Raw genomic sequence first — 21491 nt, 5'->3', positions numbered from 1 at the left:
GTACTGAAAAAAAAATTCATAAAAAACGTTTTAATAACAAGCTTTTATGTAATGATGCACTAAAAAGTAGAAAATAAATTATAGACTACTATTTAAATAACTATAAAGAAAAGCGTGGGTGTCTTCCTTAACATTAGTAAAGGTATCCAATAGATACTAAAGTGACCCACGCTTTTCTTTATAGTTATTTAAATAGTAGTCTATAATTTATTTTCTACTTTTTAGTGCATCATTACATAAAAGCTTGTTATTAAAACGTTTTTTATGAATTTTTTTTGTGTCTACACATCTTTGGGAGAATGGATTTTTCAACACTTCTCCAATTAAAAACAGTACAAAGATATAAATAAAATGTTGAGAATGATGAAGTTCGCGTTTACAAAAACTCAACCGCGAATGTTGAGGCTAGTTAATAGCATGTAATTTCACTAATTGTATTCAAACAGTTATGAAAAATAATTCATATTGAAAGTCTACAAGAAAATCTTATTTTAATGCTTATTAATGTCCTTACTAATTTCGACTTCTTAATTGTACTGGGTCGCAGTTGACATACTTTTTTATAAAAGGGGGTTGCCACTAGAAAAAGTTTTGGAACCACTGTTATATGTCATACATTGTAAACATGTACACATACAGATTTGTGTAAGATTACATATTGTGAAAATATACACTTACATTTATGTGTAAGATTATATACTGTGAACATGTACACTTACATATCTGAGGGTTGTCTTATGTTTTGTTTGCTAAAAAGCCCAAGTGTAACGTCTTAAAATGTCCTCCTAAAACAACTAGTATAAAGATGCAATCTACAACTCATTGTCAACAAGTTCTAGTACAGGTGGCATGACGTTATCTGAACCTATAGGTAAATGGATACATGTGAACCCTATGGTAGAAAAGCACGAGGTTATAGTATTATATATCCCTACAGGCGTCAAACACATGGTAACATTTAGCACCGACGTAAGAATGGCAAGGCTAAAACACAGACGGCGTTAAGAATGGCAAGGCTAAAACACAGACGGCGTTAAGAATGGCAAGGCTAAAACACAGACGGCGTTAAGAATGACAAGGCTAAAACACAGACGGCGTTAAGAATGGCAAGGCTAAAACACAGACGGCGTTAAGAATGGCAAGGCTAAAACACAGACGGCGTTCAACAAGCCAAACTGCGAGAGATGGCTCGGGGCATCCTTACAGTCCACGCCCACTATTGTCGCCTTGACGACACTCTGCTATGGCAACTTATGAGCTGTTCAACTCTAATGAGCAGGCTTGGTTACTCTTGGACGGTTGGTCCAGTAGGGGGCGGGGTGGGGTAGGGGGGGGGGGACACTCACTGTAATATAGCGATAGAACTGTGTGCAGTTAATCAAGCATGTAGGCCCATATTGTACCATACAGTGCTCGGATGTTATTTTTCTATTGTAATTAGAAGGAATATAATACACAAGTAGTGATTTAGGCTACATAAGAAACAACATAGGTATCAATGATATAGTTTTATAGTTTGTTTTTGTATAAAACTACCCTAATGATATTAAAATTCTAATGATAGATTTAGAATCAAATTTTGGGTCGTCTTGTCAAAGGTCAAAGTTCAGAAAGCTACAAAGCACGCTTGTTACCATAATATAAAACCATAGCTTTCTATACCCAGTATATATTGTGTATATGGTTTTTGTTTATTAGTTGTTTTCGGCGGTCAGAAATTTAAGTGGTGCCCCCACTCACCCCCCCCCCCCCGTAAACATTTCAAGTCCCCCCCCCCCCCCACACCCCTGGGAAAAAATTCATCAATTGGTAAGTTTGTTCATGTTTGTGTTCGTGATCATAATTATGTTTAAGTTTGTATTTCATGTTTGTTGAAGTTTGTTTATGAGTATGGGTGGGCGTATATGTAAAGGTATGCGTAATCATACAGCTGTACATCGCAGAAGGACAAATATTCAGATTTAGCTTTACTTTGCAATTAATAACATACAGATTTTTCAGTTATACCTATGCCTACGCCAACAATTACGCCTACGCCTACACATACCCATACCCATACACATACACACACACACACACATACACATACACATACACATACACATACACATACACATACACATACAGATACACATACACATACACATACACATACACATACACATACACTTACACATACACATACACATACACATACACATACACATACACATACACATACACATACACATACTCATACACATACACATACACATACACATACACATACACATACACATACACATACACATACACATACACATACACATACACATACACATACACATACACATACACATACACATACACATACACATACACATACACATACACATACACATACACATACACATACACATACACATACACATACACATACACATACACATACACATACACATACACATACACATACACATACACATACACATACACACAAACATACACATACACATACACATACACATACACATACACATAAACATAAACATACACTTACATATACACATACACATACATACATAATGGACGGCCAATCGAACGTAGACTGAGTGGAAAAATAGCCGTCGATACTTTTCTGTCACGATTCCGTTTCGAAGGTATTCGCGTGACTAGGGTGCGTAGAATTGCATTGGCAGACCTAGCGAAGAAAAAAATCGTTTCAGGAGATTGCCTCTCTTTAAATAATTAAACGCTGGTGTCATATCAAGAAGTTGTTTTCGATCGTGCAATACTGAAGAGAGGAGGATACATTCTTGATGATGCCATTGGTGGAGCTAGATAAATAATGCGGGTTGTGACTTACCCTAAACTTTCTCGAATATTCCTATATAACACTACGGGGATAGCAGCTCGGTATTTAGACATGATTTTAAAACGATGTTTAAATACTTAAACTTTTTAAAATCGAATAAAATCTTGTAGAAAAAAAAAGAAGTGCGCACCAAAGGAACGGCAAACAATGAGCGTATAATAGTCTGGAGCATTAGTACTTTATAAATTAATTATGCGTTTTTTGAGATATCGGAAATTGCGTAAAGTGCTACTTCCAGTTACCGGAAAGTTTTAAAAATTTGACAAAGAACAAAGAATTAGATCTCTTACTTATATGTGAAATGTTATCTATCTATCGGGAATAGTACTTAAGTTATAGACTTTGGAAAACCGAAAGTAGAATAAATTCGACTTCCGGCTATCGAAAATCGCTGAAAAGTTTAAAAGAACTACAAATTTGATGTGATGATTGCTTATTAAATGCCATCAACCTATCTGTAACTGTACTCAAGTTATCGTGTTCACCGACACACACAGAGAAATAAAGAGAGGGAGAGAGCAGCACTATTTTCTATGAAAGACTCAATGAAATTATCAATGACAGAGTCAATGATAACTACCGCTCTCTTGGATATTTCTCTCGAGAAACTCAATGATAAAGCGTTAGTAGCAGAGGCGTATCCAGGTTTTCGTTGTAGGGGGAGCGAAAAGAGCAAAAAAGGCGCCGAATTTTTAACACGTTCTATATACGTGTATTATATATATATATATATATATATATATATATATATATATATATATATATATATATAATTTATATATATATAATTACAAGCTGAATGTCATTACTTCGCTATCATATAAAATAAATTGAAAGTAGCACTCTGAAGAAATAAGAAAAAACACACAATGTAGGCCGACAAAACACAAATTGTATTAATTTAAACAAACAAACAAAAAAACAATATACACACACTACAACCAAAACCAATGAAAGTAACACAATCTGTTTTGAAATTCTTGTAAAAAAAATTCTTACATAATAATTCCTGGGAAATAATTTAAGACAAGTGAAATAGGGGAAATAATCACTCTCTTAATATAAATATGTATATATCTACACATTTAATTATAAATGTCAAAACAAATAAATTATGACTTTAGAATATAATGAAATTGTTTAACGCTATTCGAGTTTACAAAATGTTTTTGTCTATAATCAGAATTTAATATATCGTCATCATAAATGCTAAAGTATTACAGTATAATGAAAGTTTTTTTAAATCAGAGTTGGTATAAAATGAGCTTTTCGATATAATAGTGAAAACATTCGGATTTACAGCCTACATTTAACTAAATATCCGTCTTTTAGTTCAGATAATATATTTTAATTAACTACTGCTTCGTTGTGTTCTTTAAGGATCTTTTTTTAACATAGTGATAGGTGTGGGTTAGAATAAATCATTGCATTGATCACACACCTTTTTCCCACGTTTTCTTTAACTTGCTTTCGCGTCTGTTTGTTTTTCCATCAAATCTTTTACCGGTAATTGCAAAAACAATATTCACAGTTTTACGTTTAAAAAGCTAATTTTCTGGCGGCATGGTACTTTGGTACATCATTACGCGTTTTTCTACATTTACTTAACAGATCAGTTCGGGGTGGGTTGGGGGGGGGGGGGGGGGGGGGTTGGGTTCAACTTCATTCACCAGTGTCCGGTCACTTTAGGTCAATTATCCAACCCAGTGTATACCTAGGTGTGACATTAATGTCGTTCTACACAATTGTGGTGGTGAGGTGTGGGTGTGGATAACCAACTCAGAGTGAACATAGCGTCAGTTTTTTGAATGACTGTTCTAAACATACATATATATTACACAAATATATATTACAGAAATAGATTTAAATAAGTAGCAGTGGTATTATGACATTTTTTTTTACAGAGGGGTTCATGGGGGAGGAGGGTTGTAACTGTTTCATATAATTTGTAATCGTAATCACTATCGCCCAAACTGTAAGAATACTACTACTTCATCGTGATGACGTTGTTGACGTTGTCAAAATTTCCCCACCACTACGCAGTTTGCTGATAAATAAATTTAAATAGAGGTGCCACATCAGTTGTATTTGTTTCTGTATTGTAATTTTAAAAAAAGTAATCACACGATTTAAACTGTATATATAAAGTAATTATGTGTGAAGTTTTATGTATAACACTAGGCATGCTGCCCAGCTTCGCTTAGGCTTTCGAAAACATTGAGAATTTGAATGCTTAATTAATTCGCCCGAGGGTCGGTCTACAACCTCAAGAGTTATGAAGAGGTTCCTCCGTGGACATTTTTTTTCGATTTATAGCTCATATAAGGTACCGGTCAGTCGAGGTCAGTTTTGACCCCCTCATCGTAGACTTTTCGGCCAACCGGCCCCCGTGCTCTGTCGCCCCAAGGCAAGATCCTGCCAAATTTGAAGCGCCTGCGGCGCCGGGAAGTGCCTTATCGGACACCCGACAATCTAGATCTAGATCTAGAATCCTAATTGAATTTTTTTTTTTTTAAGTTTTGTCCGAGCAAAATAAAAAAAAATACATTAACCAAGTTGACTTGGTGGGTCTCGAACCCGCACCACCTGCGTGGTTTATAGTACACTAACATCTCCGCTATTTAGGCACCTTATAAAATACAGAGAATGAAAGACGTATTTTAAAATCTTAAGTTACGCGAATATGCCTATCTTTCATATTAATTTTTTTATCCCAAATTAGCCAGTTCCAAACAAAGATTTTGTATTAATAAATGTTATGAGTTTAGGCCGGAAAAATTGTATTGTATACATTTCATAGTGTACGTAGATCTAAATCAAATTTGAATGAAATAGTTCATTTCTTTTTTATTCTAAACACGGCAGATGACGTCATTAGTAAGCAATAGTGTCGTCACAGTTTTATGCGTTCTTTTACACATCTATTAATGCTTTTCTGGTTGCATAAATAATACTGTTTCTCTACATTCGAATACGCCTTTATTTTATATTTTTCTTCTTTAAATAAAATTGTGGTTATACATTTAGAACATCTAACATATTATTTTCAACAAAAGTCCGTATAAAGTTCTCCATATATTGCTGCCGTTTCTGACGTGATGTCCGGCGAAAATTTTTTGCGGACAGAGAGAGAGAGAGAGAGAGAGATGTGCGAACTTGGCCCATTATAGTATTAGATTTTCTAATTCAATTATTCGTAAGCAAATACATTATACAGTTGCCTTAAAATTAACACCCCTCTTGCCAAGTGGTAACTACCCGTAGAGGTTTTTTAAACATCGTAATGGTTATTTTTAGAATGGCAAACTGATGCAGCTGCTAATACGTGTTGTAAACGTAGTCACTACTAGACTAATGCAATAATGCTTAATTGCTGCATGAAAAGAAATCTTGTGATTTACATAGATGTGCCGACCAGAAATATTTTTAACAAATATCATTGTTTAAAACTTTGAGTTTAAAAAGTTTCCAAAAAGGCGCCACTTTGCTGAAAATGGCCAGAGGGGGAGCGGCCGCTCCCCCTGCTCCCCCCCCTGCGTACGCTACTGGTTAGTAGTTATAAAGAGAGAGAGAGAGAGTTTATCAAAACGGAAATAATTCAACTCGTTTAACTAATAAAGCGTTAAACGTAATTGTTAATTCTTAATTTATCAGCGATTGATACAATTGTTTAGGGACAGTTAAACTATTTTTTAAAAAATATAGATCCTCGATCTTCATTTATAATTTATTAATTAAAATAAGATTTTTTAAAAATAATTAAAACAGGTCTTTGTACTATATTATTAAAAAAACAACTAATGAATATAATAAATATTTTTGACTATTTCTCATTCTAAACCTATCGAATATCTTTTTTTTTAAATGCAAGGTAATCTTTTATAGAACCTACATGATTAACTTTTCTTCTAATAATAAAAAAAAACTCTAAATAAAAATTATTATTCCTACAAATATTAGAGTAGTCTCCCTTGACAGTTTCTATTCGAATGCATTTTGTGTTAATTTTCGGTATGAAATACAGTTGACTTTTTAAATTAATTATATAAGAAAACAATCTATCTCTGTGTATATTTATTTAAAAAAATATTATTACAATAATTAGAATAGGTGTTTCTGGTTAAATAGCAATTATTCTCATTCTAAATCTTTGGCTATCGAGTTTCATGGGTTTTTAAATTTAAGATTATGAACACATTGGCTTGACGAAAATGATTATATACACTTAAATACATACTAAAATTTACTAATAAACCTACACTATTTTATGCACACATACAAAAAAGAATATTTTAGCGGCAGTTACAACGTCAAAAAAAAAAAAAAAAAAAAAGAAAAGAAAAAGGAAACTCCTTTATACTGAATAGTTCTACGTAACAACATAAATGTAAAAATACATAGTCCTAGAGCACACTAACACATACATATATACATACGAAGATATGTGTGTGTGTAAGTAGGATGTGAGGTGGGTAGACGGGCGGGTTGGAAGGAAAGCAGTTTGGCAGGAATAGCGGTAGGTAGGAAAGTAGGTAGGCAGGCAGCAGCGCAGGCAGGTTAGTAGATAGGTTGGTACGTAGGCAGGGAGTTAGGTATGTAGGTCGGTGGGCCTAGGTAGGAAGGCGCCTCACTCGGTTTAGTGAGCGATTATAGTAGCCCATCATATTCATAGCGTTTCGCAATTATTAAAACGAACAAAGGTACCATACTACTCACGGGAAAACCCGGGGAGCTAAATGGAACCCTGCCAGGGCGCCACCAAATTGAATTTTTTTTTCGCAGAAACCACCACAGGGGTATTAGCATTAACTTCTCAAATTTGAATGACAAACGAATGAAATCTTTGGTAATGCTTAAACAAACAAACCCACATATTCGTTTTTGGGGCGCGGGTTTGTCCACACTGCCGCCTAGACGCACCAAGGCTCACCGAATGAAAGCCTTGAGTGTACGTTAATCAACCTCTGTAATAGTGAGGTAGAACACACATTGGCGACCGCCCATGTGTTAGAGACGCGTCCCTTGGCGCTCCAGGGAGCCACTGGTTATACTTCCGCAGGGGCGCCCCTAATTCGGTTTAATTATAAAATGTCGTGTGCCACCGTGTCCCTATTGTAGGGTGCTCTTTAAAGAGGCACTCTCTGTAGAGACCGGGGCGCTCGCTGTCGCCAACTGCCAGGGCGCCGGCGGGCGCTCATTATTCTACTTAGTGAACATTTATAGTAGCCCATCTAAACCGTAGTGTCGCCCGAGGTGGGTCTTGGCCGCTCTGGGCCACTCAACCGCTGGGGAGCTGGCGGATGAACCCGGTGTAGTTTTATCACTGAATCTCAGAGGCGTAGCACCATTCCTGGCGCCTGGGGACAAATTTTCAATTTGGCGCCCCCCCCTTCCCGCCGGAGACAAACTTTCAATTTGGCGCCCCCCCCCGTATTTTGTTTAAATATTTATAATGCAAAACTGTAGCTAAAATGAGCTTTTAAATTTTTCCCACCCATTTGGGCGCCCCTAGGGTTAGCGCCCGGGGACATATGTACCCCCCGCCCCCCTCGCTACGCCTCTGCTGAATCTAGTATTACCTATGACCGCAATTGATGAGATAGCCCCTCTGGATTCCACTCTGGATTCTGGGCTCATAATCGTATAATGAGAAAAATCGAACCCTCCCAGGGTGCCACACTTATGAATTTTTTTCTTTCTCGAAACCCTTTTCACCAACTCCCCAAAATTTTATGACTCTCATACGAACAGTGTCAAATTGCATCTGGCTTTTATTTTTATGGAGAAAAATTGCATTGCTTCCTGTCAGAGACCCCAGATCGAATGGGGCGCCAAAAGGGGTAGACAATTTTTAAACAAATCCTCATTCTTCATTAAAAATTTAAGAAAACAGATTTATACATGACTGATATCCTCAATTATTTTATGTAGGGGAGTGTATATAGGGATGGGCGCCTTTTTGCCAGCATTTGAATAGGGTTGGCACATAATTGATAGTTCGCCCCGGGCGCCGGAATAGGTTGCTACGCCTCTGCTTCCTGCTAGGGCGCCGCCCTGGCGAAATCTTTCTGGGGGGGGGGGCGTGCGGACACTGTTAAAAGTATTTTTTTTTCTATATAAATTCCGTTTCGTTCGGGGGTGGAGGGGGTCGATAGACTTTCTTCGGGGGTGGGGGGGGGGGGGCTCTGCTTCCCCCCCCCCCCTCCGAATAGATTCCTGGAAAAAACTCTGTTCACAAAGTTTTATGGCGATCCGATGAAAAAGATGTAGTAATTCATATAGGACAAACAGATAAACATACTTTCATTTCTATAAATACATATGTACATTTAACCAAGAAAGTGAACAAGTAAAATTCGCGTTATCTTTTTATTGTTTTTATGGCGATCCGATGAAAAAGATGTAGTAATTCATATAGGACAAACAGATAAACATACTTTCATTTCTATAAATACATATGTACATTTAACCAAGAAAGTGAACAAGTAAAATTCGCGTTATCTTTTTATTGTTTTTAGATATAGAGTAGTAACAGACTACCGACAGGTCCCAACTCGCGACGAGGTACACATTTGTATTAAAACACAGATCTAAGACATTTTCCATCTGAGTGGGTTTTGCGGTACAGCGGTTTCTTAAGTCGTGGACGATTGATGGCACTTTTCTCTGTTGAGTAGCTATGTATTCTGTCCTATATTAGACAAATTTGTAAATATCTGTCACAATATGGGCATATAGATAATATAACAATAGCTTATTTTTGTGGACGCCGCTAAAATTTGGCATCGACACCAACGGCCTACAAGTTGAAATTTGGTCCTTCAGAAATGTTTGAAGTCTCTAGATTAAAACTACTTTCTCTTTTACGCGCCTACTGACCACATAACATGTATTTCTTCTGAAATTCTAAAAGCAGAGGCATAAATATATCTTCTAGACTTGTGAGGTCTACAGATTAAGTATTTGGCAGTAGTTATCTAAGCCCTTGCGTGTTCTGACTCAAAGCCTTATTCTTTCTCTATCGACGCCTTGCCTAACATGGGATTGGGTTTTTAAGGCGGCATAAAGGTTTCTGTTGTTCCGTATTGAGTACACTAGATTAAAAACTAACGTCTTCAGATGCCTAAATATGTTTAACCACTAATTAATCAGAATAATGGGTCAAGATTTCAATTCTTGGTTTTGGGACACGTTAGTTGCCGGGGTTGAGCTAATGTCGATAGCATAAGGACTGTACCTTGATGCGGACGTTTTTTTTTTGTTGCCCATAATAATAATCATTGAACTACGCATCTGTTGGTTGATGGGGCTTCTTCAGTTGTTTGATTTAGCCGTAATGTTACTGATATCATGCCTGTGAGGCTTTTGTAAGAAGAAGATGCGTTAAAAACACTTTTTAGTAATGTTTTTTTTTAAATAGGCCTATATTTTACAATAACATCATCGTAATGAGCAATAAAATGAATGTAAACAACTTTAGAATACACCTATTTCGGCTAACATGAATGTTATTCTTCAAACTAGTAATGTTAAAGATGTCTTTTTCACATTTTCAAATTATAAGCAACTAGGCCCTGCTCTGGCTTCTGTGAAAAACCTTTCTGTTAAAGACCATCACCTGTGTGTTTAGTAATTATCATAAACCCGGCATTGCCCACCCAAACCACAACCAACCAAAACCAAAACAACAAAAGCAAACATAACGCTAACACAATTACAAATACAAACGAAAACAAAAACCTAACAACAAACCCAACCACAACTACAAACACCAATACCAACACAAAAAAAAAAACAACGAAAAAGCAAACGAATAACAAACCAAATCCAAACACAAAACCAACCAAAAACACAAATACAAACCCAAAGAAAAAAACACAAACAAAAACGAAAAAAGAAAGAACAAAAATGAACCAAATCAAAACGCAACCACTAACGCAAACCCACCTAAACACAAAGAAAACACTAACGCGAACATAGACGCCCGGGGCGGAATCACCTGTTTTAGCTTAATGAACGACTATAGTACCCCAACTTATTCTTAGTCTTTTGCACTCACTTAAACGAACGCGCCTGTTTCAATTTAATGAACAATTTTAATACTCCAAGCTTATCCGTAAAATACCTACAACATTTGCACTTGATCAATCCCCGCTAATTATGTAATTATTTTTTTCCCAACACCAAAACAAAGTAATAAAAAGTAAATTATTTTCCACTAATGCAATGGTTTTATAAAGGGAAGTAATTGTGTTTTCCTAATTTATCAAAGGGAAGTAAGTGCTATAGGACTAAATAAAGACATAATTAGAATTTTTGTAAAAGATGATATTTTTTTAAAACTTGTGTTTAATGAACATGCCGAAAATTATTACTTTCAGTTTGATAAATGAAAATTATTTCCCAAAACTTTCAATATTAAATTTTAATTCATAAATTTAGACCATAAGGACTTTAGTTATCTAACACTTAAATCCATCGAAGTATGTCAACGACAAACATATTTATTTTTACATACAGAATTGAGCATTATATATTAGACTAGCCGTCCCGGCCTGGCCCTGCTCTGGCTTCTGTGAAAAACCTTTCTGTTAAAGACCATCACCTGTGTGTTTAGTAATCATCATAAACCCGGCATTGCCCACCCAAACCACAACCAACCAAAACCAAAACAACAAAACGCAAACATAACGCTAACACAATTACAAATACAAACGAAAACAAAAACCTAACAACAAACCCAACCACAACCACAAACACCAATACAAACACAAAGAAAAAACAAACAAAAAAGCAAAAGCAGCTTGTTTTCTAACGTCTCCCAGAAGAGAATTATATATATAGATGCTTCAATAAAACTATTTCAGTATATTAATTACATTAGATAAGCACATATGTTTTTAAACTCTATAACAATATGTGTTTCAATTATCATTCAAATATAATACCCTCTATGTTGTACAACTCACTGATTTATTAGAATTTAAGAAAAGACAATAATTAATACAATATTTTGGATTAAAATCCAATATATTTATTAGAACATATAATGCAATCTCTTGCTATAATAAATACTTAAAAAAATGGATTATGCCTACAGTACACTTACCTGAGGATGAAACTAGGCACAGTGTATAGTCGACGGAGATTGATTAATTGCCCTTGTAACTGAACATCAGTTGTAGTTATGAAATCTGGACGGCAAAACGCCCATAGTCCTGAAAAGCAATTTACACATAGATTAGCAAAAATATCTCACCAATTATTAAATTAAAGTCAAACCCTATTTAGTGCAATACATCCAAGTAGTAGCATTTTTAAAGTTGTAGACACAATACAAAGTAATGTTTGTTCTGTAGTTTACATACTTTTATAAAAATGGATTAAGGAGTGTAGAGCAATAGGATAAAGCAATCAAATTATATATATATATATATATATATATATATATATATATATATATATATATATATATATATATATATATATATAATATATATATATATATATATATATATATATATATATATATTGTAAATTTTAGTTAGGTCTTGTTATTAAATTTATTTACTCCACTGATCCAAACTCACTTTGTTTAAACATAATATTGTGGATAAGTATAGTGATTTTATTATTCAGCAATAAAAAGCAGGCCTAAAAAAAATTTAAATAGTGACGTTTGCGAATGAACACATTAAATTCTATGTATTTCAATTTCTTTGTCTTTCCCAACTTGATGCATATTACTAACCAAGCACTAATTTATAGTCCTAAATAACCGTGACTCTAATTACCATTTATTGGACAACCTGAACCTTTGCGATACCATGTTATAATATATTATTTTAAAAATGAGATTACCACTAATTACTAAAATCAACTGTTTTTAGTATTAACTGAGCCGCATACTATCTGCTGCTATTGCCATCACCAGAAATCCAGTATGTTGGCAAGGTTTAGTCTCTAAGTTCCCTACAACCTCTTTCCTCTCGAGTGCGGAAAAACTGAAATCATTAAGCATTATTTCATTATGCCTAAAAGTTTAAAGGTGTTTCTAAATAGTACGAGTTTTAGTTAGTATAGGTCTAATGAATATAATTATTATTTTGTATTAAGCATTAAGTATATAATATATAGTCTATATAGTCTGGGGGTCGCGAAGGGCTTTCTGGCGGGGGGGGGGGGGGGGTCGCCAACTGTTATACTAAACCTTAGTAATGAAAAGCAAAACATAAATATTTAGAAGAATATATTAAATTCGGCTTTATTAACATCACTGAAAATGGAATAGAGAAGAAGCAATGTGTACTGTACAAAGTTGTTCTCAGTCACGAGTTAATGAAATCTTGAAAACTTAAAACGTCATTTGAGACAAGTCATTCGGAACATACTTAAAAAGATATGGAGTTCTATCGTCGGCATTAAGCTAGTTGCAAACGTCAGAGATTTGATCGAACAAGAAGTTTTCACCTAGGAAACACAGCATTAGTGCAGGCTTCAAATGCAGTAAAGATGCAACAAATATCTCTGCCTAATAACACTATTCAGCGGCTTATAGCAGACATGTCCGTAGATGTTAAATAACATATTTTCAATTAAATCAAGCAGTTGCTGGTCTTTGTCTATATTCATTCAGATGTTAGAAGATAAGAGTTGCTGTTTTGTGAAGATAGCATGGAGAAAATAAATACGTTCTTTGAAACTGGATGATTAAAATGGGTTAAAACGGCTGTGATGGTTTGTACGGATAGTGTGCCATCTATGTTTATATCAAAATCGGGATTTCAGAGAACAGAAAAGATTTAGCTCCATAACCACTGCCCTAACCAATCGACGTCAAGACTCTATTGCTAGTATAAGTCGTAAATTATATAAAATCTGGAGCCTTCAAAGAACTGAGCAAAGACATTAATATAGACCACGAGGTTCTGCTCTTCTACACTACAGTACGCTGGCTGTCATGCGAGATGTTGTTAATCGTGTTTTTGAATTGAAATCTGAAATAAAATTGTTCTTGGAAGTGCAAAGGAAACAAGACTTTTTGGTATACTTAAAACAACATAGAGTGGTTGGAGAGAGTATTATACCTAGCAGATGTATTCGAGCATCAACATAAGCTTAACCTGAAACTTCAGGGAAAATGAATGAATATTATCTCTTTTCGTGATAATCTCGGGACATTTTTATCAAAGCTGCAAAATCGGCGAAGAAAATAAATCTTGGAAATATTGTAAATTTGAGAAAATCTGCAGTGTGGTAGATGAATCTGATTGTGAGATATTAAATTTTGAAAGAAGCGATTTCTGGGCATCTTGAATATCTTGAAAACGAACTGCAGTGCTATTTCTCTGAGCTGAAAAAAGAAGAATCTGCATTGACGCACTACCCATTCTCTTCTTCCCTTGATGTAGTCAGCATTCCCGATGAATTACAAGAGGAATTCTTTGATTAGCAGAATGATTCCGCGTAATTTTGGTGTAGTATTCACCATTCATACCCAAACGTAAAAAATATTGACTTTTTTAAGAATAGATTCTCAACACTACTCTTCGATTAAAAACACAAAAGAATAAATTGAATATTGATAATGACATAAGTTGGCGTTAACAAAAACTGAACCGCGAATGTTTATTAAATAGCATACAATTTTACTCATGGTATTAAAACATTTTTCAAGAGTAGTTTATATTGAAAGCCTCTAGAAAATCTTATTTTAGTGCTTATTAATTTCCATACTAATTTTGGCTTTTTAATTCTATGGGGGTCGCGGGTCACTTACTTTTTATAATAGGGGGTCGCCACTCGGAAAAGTTTGGGAACCACTGCTATAGGCTATTTCCTTCAAACTTTCTTTTTTTGCAGCCGTATGATTAGATTCACTAAATTTCTAGATTTTATGCAGTATGTATTAAACCTATAGGCCTAGTATTTATTTTAAATTCCTATGCGATGTGTCGTGAACTGTAGGTTTCATGTTTTTTTTTTTAATGGCGGAAATCAGTTTAAAATTTCGTTTCCTTCCCTTTGTTATTCTATTTATAGATTCAAAATGCGTCGAGTCGGAGTAAAGAAAAAGATAGGCTTATTATCCTTGAATTAGTCGGGTAATATACACAGGAAGTGCTGTTATATCTATGAGTTACTCAGTGATCAGATCAATGACAGAAACAGAGATAGCCATTTGCATGGGGTGGAGAAAGAGAGAGAGAGAGAGAGAGAGAGAGAGAGAGAGAGAGAGAAAGAGAGGCAGAGAGAAATACGGACAAAATTGCAAAAATAAGTTTTTCCGACTCAGTGAGGTGCAACAATCAGGGGCGGAACTACAGTGCCGCCAGACCCCGCAATGCGGGGGGCCCACGCCATTTAGGGGCCCACGTTCGACCCTAATAGTTTTTATTATAGTTTAAAAAATCTAATTCTCTTGCAATTTTTGACTTGATGTTTGTTTTGTAAAACGATTACCATAGCTGCGGTTTGATTATCTTTAATCTATAGACACCATCCCCACGCTGTTGTATACTTTCCCCCTTTCTTTTTAAACCACTGTGAAAGCCAAGTCCTCTCTCTTCTACAATTAAACTTAACAAAGATAAGCAAACGCTTAAACCACTTCCATGACTTATTTCCCTTTTTTAAATAGTCAAATTAGGGTGCTCATAAGCTCCTGTTAATAGATTTGTACTAAACAAATTAAAAAGCAATTACTTCTCTTACTAAATATTTTTTCATAAAGTACTTACTAAAGAATGACCTTGTATAAAAAGGAAATGTATTTAAAATTAATAATATGAATACAATAAAACATAAAAATAATCATAACACGAGACACCATTACTTCTACAAAGATTTCATGTTTTATATTCTTTTGGCAAGCTAGATGTTCATACAACCCATAGTAGATAAAATTAAACTGAATTTTCTTTAAACACACTAATGCACATGATGTAGTAATTTGTTTTAATTGCAAAAAAAAATCATTTTTTTTTCAAAGCCCGAACAGGCCAGCAATGAGTATTATATGCTCTGCTCGTATTTTGTGTTTATATATATAAACATATATATATATATATATATATATATACTAGCCGTCCCGGCCAGGCCCTGCTCTGGCTTCTGTGAAAAACCTTTCTGTTAAAGACCATTACCTGTGTGTTTAGCAATCATCATAAACCCGGCATTGCACACCCAAACAAAAACCAAAACAACAAAACGCAAACATAACGCTAACACAATTACAAATACAAACGAAAACAAAAACCTAACAACTAACCCAACCACAACCACAAACACCTATACGAACACAAAGAAAAAAACAAACGAAAAAGCAAACGAAAACAAACCAAATCCAAATGCAAAACCAACCACAAACCCAAAGAAAAAAACACAAACGAAAAAACAAACGAAAACAAACCAAATACAAACGCAAAACCAACCACAAACACAAATACAAACACAAACGCAAAGAAAATAAAACACAAACGAAAACGAAAAAAGAAAGAACAAAAACGAACCAAATCAAAACGCAACCACTAACGCAAACCCAACCTAAACACAAAGAAAACACTAACGCGAACATAAACGCACAGTGCTCAGAGTCTAGCCCGGGGCAGAATCGCCTGTTTCAGCTTAATAAACGACTATAGTACCCCAACTTATTCATAGTCTTTTGCACTCACTTTAATGAACGTAGGCGCGAAACCGAACACGGGAGGCCCGGGACCCCAAATAGCACCCTGTCTGGGCGCCAGAGGACGCACCATGACGTCACCGTCTGATTGAACTTAGTAAACGACTATAGTACATAACTTATTCATAGTCTTTGGAACTCACGCGAACGTAGATACCATAGCGTACACCGGAAGGCCCGGGGCGCCAAATAGCACCCTGTTGGGGTGCCGGAGGACGCCCGGATTTGATTCACTTAAAGACTATAGTAACCTTTCTTATCCATTGTCTATCGCACTGTTCAAAACAAAATTATGCAGCATAGCGCTCACATGATAGCCCAGGGTGCCAAATCGAACCGTGCAAGGGCGCCGGCGGACGCGCCTGTTTCAATTTAGTGAACAAAAATGATAATACTCCAAGCTTATCCGTAAATGGAAAGAAATAAACATATAGGATTTGTAGGACCTGGCTTATTAAATGTTATTGATTTAAAATAAATAAATAATTATTGAACAGTATGTTCAGTGTATAGAATAAATAAAAGGCAGTGTTAAAAATACCTAACGACATTGCACTTAATCAATCCCCGCTAATTATGTAATTATTTTTTTTTCTTAACACCAAAAACAAAGTAATAAAATGTAAATTCTTTCTTCTTAAGAATTTTTTTTATTAAAGGGAAGTAACTGTGCAGTCAATACATTTTCGACACAATTTTAGAAATTTTATAAACGTCGATACACTTTTTAAAAATTTTATGTCGCTTTCATAATTGAAAATTATTCTTCTAAGTAAATAGAGTGAAAATTGTTTTAAAAGACTTTCAATGGTAATTTTTTGACTCGTAAATATAGACTATGAGCACGATAAAAAATCTAACACTTAAATCCATAGAACTGTCAACGACAAACTTTTTTGCCACACGTTACAGAACTGAGCTTTATATATTAGATATATATATATATATATATATATATATATATATATGGGGGGGGGGCCTAAAAAGTTTTTTTGCGGGGTGGCCATTTTTTTCTAGTTCCGCCACTGGCAACAATCCGAGGTTCGTAAACATTTCGTTTACGATTTTTTTTTTGCACGACTACAATACTTCCTCTATAGGTACTTCATATGCGAGAAATTAAAAAGGGTGCGTCGCTTGGCCTTTAGAAGCCACCGGTTACATTACAGCACGGGTGTCTGGTGCAATCTTTGGTTGGGTTTAGTCATTGAATGTAGTAGCCTAGTGTGGGGTGCTCTTTTAAACGAATGTAGGGACCATAGTGCTTATTTGGGAGCCCGGGGTGCTCCGGATGACACGACCGACTATGGGGGCCCCTACTGCAGCTTGACCGATGATTCAAATAGTACCCTTTCACCCTATGCAGGACATCCTGGTGCTAAGATAGCCTCTGGGGAACACGCGGTGTTCACCCACACTTTTCCGTGGGCCGCCGCCAATCCGATATTATTATATACACTTTAGCTAATATTGTTTTTGCAAATTCCTTTGTAAAAAATTAGCATTGAATACATTTTTAGCATAAATGCAAACATATCTAACACTTGGGGGAATGGCAACTCGGGATATACATATGATATAAAATCCATTGTTTATTGCTTAAAACTTTTTGAAATAGAATAGAATCTCGTAGAAAAAAGAATTGCACACCAAGTGAACGTCAAACAGTATGTGTATAATAGTGCGGAACACTAGTACATTATAAATTCATATGCCATTTTTTTGAGAAATCGGAAATAGTGTAAATTACCATTTCCAGTCAACGGAAATTTTTTAAAATTTGACAGAAGGCAGAGAATGAGATGTTTCACTTATTTTTTTAAATTTCTTATATCTATCTGAAACAGTACTCAAGTTATAGGTTTTTGAAAACCCTAAAGTAGAAAAAGTTCCACTTCCGTTTACCGGATATCGCTGAAAAGTTGATACAGAACTACAAATTTGATATAATACTTGTATATGAAATTTCCGTGCGGCGTCAAAACGGCCAATGACAAAACGGCCCCGTCAATTAGACCCCGACAAATCGGCCCCGACATAAGAGCCCATCAAATAGACCCCGTCAAAAGGGCCAACGACATATGGACCCCGTCATATAGGCTGCCGACAAATAGGCTCCCGTTATATAGGCTTCCGACAAAAGGCTACAGTCCATAAGGCTCCCGACATGTAGGCTCCTGTCATTTATTTTTTCGACAAAAAGGCCCCCGTCATTACGACTACCGACAAATAGGCTCCCGTCATTTTGGCTCACGACAAATAGGCTCTTGTCAATTTGGCTCCCGACAAAAGGACCACTGACAATATGGTTTATGTAGAGACTAAGTCTCCCGGCAAAACGGTCTCATTGAATATGACACCTACCAGTAGGACCCACTTCATCAATATTCTTTAGAGTTAGCTTATCCAACACTCTTAAGTAATACAACGTATGCATCTCTTGTTCGGCAGGCCTTATTTTTATAATAGTTTATCTGCTATTATAAAAAATAGTATGTTTTAATTTAAGGATCATCTATCTATGACTTCCACAAATGAGTCGATTATAGGCTGTTCCAACTCAAGTGTGGGGAGAGGGGTGCACGCTATACATCCCTACCTGCAGTATGCTTGTAGGTTATAAAAACAAAATGTCGTTTTATTGTAAACATTATTTATATCATACATTTACACTGTGCTCGCTTTTAAGCAACATATCTTTTCTGTTGTAAATTAAACATTCCGTTGCGCTTTTTTCTGGGAACCGTATTTTCTTTACATATCCTGTGATTGTTCATGATTATTCCACGTAGAGTGCTTTGTGATATTCTTTCTTTTCTTTATCATCAAATAGTTTTTTTTTCGTCTGTTGTAATAGAAAGTGTTATATGGATCTATTCCTTTCTTGGTTTCCTTGCGGATTCGGACGCGTTTATTTTTCACATGATCGTGCATATATCCAACCTTTTTGAGTGGGGCGGTAGACTTTCTACGGTGGGGGTGGGGGGGTGGGGGTGGGGGGGGGGTACGCCGCCGCCTCCCCCCCCCCCCCCCGATGAGATGCCTGGAAGAAACTCTGACACACCCACACACATGTGGAAATTAAAAAAAAAAATTCCTCGTTGATCTTCCACTACACCCAAACAGTAACGACAATCCCTTGGTCCTTATTAGAGTCGGTAGTTTTAATTTTGTTATCTCCCTCTTTATTGCTGAAAAGAATTTTTTTAATCTTAAAATTAATTTGTTAAGAGAAAAAAAGCTTAAGTCAGATATTTTTCGTATGTCAACGGAAGAACAAAATATCTAAAATGTTTGAAAGAAATCCATGCATTTGAAATTGAGTAACAAGATTTGACCATAAACCCACCTACAAACACCCATCTACCCAGCGACTTCAGATTGCGACCTAAAAAAAAAAGCTAATTCTACCTTTTTAACATATTTTGTGTCCAATAAACAATAATGGCTTATACACTTTAAAAAAAGACATCTTTTCTTTTCACTAGAAATTCAAGCAGTACTCTTCAGCTGCTGAAGCAGTACTCTCCAGCTGCTGAAGCAGTACTCTCCAGCTGCAGAAGCAGTACTCTTCAGCTGCTGAAGCAGTACTCTTCAGCTGCTGAAGCAGTACTCTCCAGCTGCTGAAGCAGTACTCTCCAGCTGCTGAAGCAGTACTCTCCAGCTGCTGAAGCAGTACTCTTCAACTGCAGAAGCAGTACTCTTCAGCTGCTGAAGCAGTACTCTCCAGCTGCTGAAGCAGTACTCTCCAACTGCAGAAGCAGTACTCTCCAGCTGCTGAAGCAGTACTCTCCAGCTGCAGAAGCAGTACTCTCCAGCTGCTGAAGTAGTACTCTCCAGCTGCTGAAGCAGTACTCTCCAGCTGCTGAAGCAGTACTCTTCAGCTGCTGAAGCAGTACTCTCCAGCTGCAGAAGCAGTACTCTCCAGCTGCTGAAGCAGTACTCTCCAGCTGCATAAGCAGTACTCTCCAGCTGCAGAAACAGTACTCTCCAGCTGCAGAAGCAGTACTCTCCAGCTGCTGAAGCAGTACTCTCCAGCTGCAGAAGCAGTACTCTCCAGCTGCTGAAGCAGTACTCTTCAGCTGCAGAAGCAGTACTCTCCAGCTGCTGAAGCAGTACTCTTCAGCTGCTGAAGCAGTACTCTCTAGCTGCTGAAGTAGTACTCTCCAGCTGCTGAAGCAGTACTCTCCAGCTGCTGAAGCAGTACTCTTCAGCTGCTGAAGCAGTACTCTCCAGCTGCGGAAGCAGTACTCTCCAGCTGCTGAAGCAGTACTCTCCAGCTGCATAAGCAGTACTCTCCAGCTGCAGAAACAGTACTCTCCAGCTGCAGAAGCAGTACTCTCCAGCTGCTGAAGCAGTACTCTCCAGCTGCATAAGCAGTACTCTCCAGCTGCAGAAACAGTACTCTCCAGCTGCAGAAGCAGTACTCTCCAGCTGCTGAAGCAGTACTCTCCAGCTGCTGAAGCAGTACTCTCCAGCTGCATAAGCAGTACTCTCCAGCTGCAGAAGCAGTACTCTCCAGCTGCTGAAGCAGTACTCTCCAGCTGCTGAAGCAGTACTCTTCAGCTGCTGAAGCAGTACTCTCCAACTGCAGAAGCAGTACTCTCCAGCTGCTGAAGCAGTACTCTCCAGCTGCATAAGCAGTACTCTCCAGCTGCAGAAACAGTACTCTCCAGCTGCAGAAGCAGTACTCTCCAGCTGCTGAAGCAGTACTCTCCAGCTGCAGAAGCAGTACTCTCCAGCTGCTGAAGCAGTACTCTTCAGCTGCAGAAGCAGTACTCTCCAGCTGCTGAAGCAGTACTCTTCAGCTGCTGAAGCAGTACTCTCCAGCTGCTGAAGTAGTACTCTCCAGCTGCTGAAGCAGTACTCTCCAGCTGCTGAAGCAGTACTCTTCAGCTGCTGAAGCAGTACTCTCCAGCTGCAGAAGCAGTACTCTCCAGCTGCTGAAGC

Source organism: Physella acuta, unplaced genomic scaffold (assembly GCF_028476545.2).
Source record: "Physella acuta isolate Inbredline_101_S28 unplaced genomic scaffold, ASM2847654v3 ptg000021l, whole genome shotgun sequence".
Classification (NCBI taxonomy): Eukaryota; Metazoa; Mollusca; class Gastropoda; family Physidae; genus Physella; species Physella acuta.
This window is presented reverse-complemented; position numbering follows the sequence as displayed.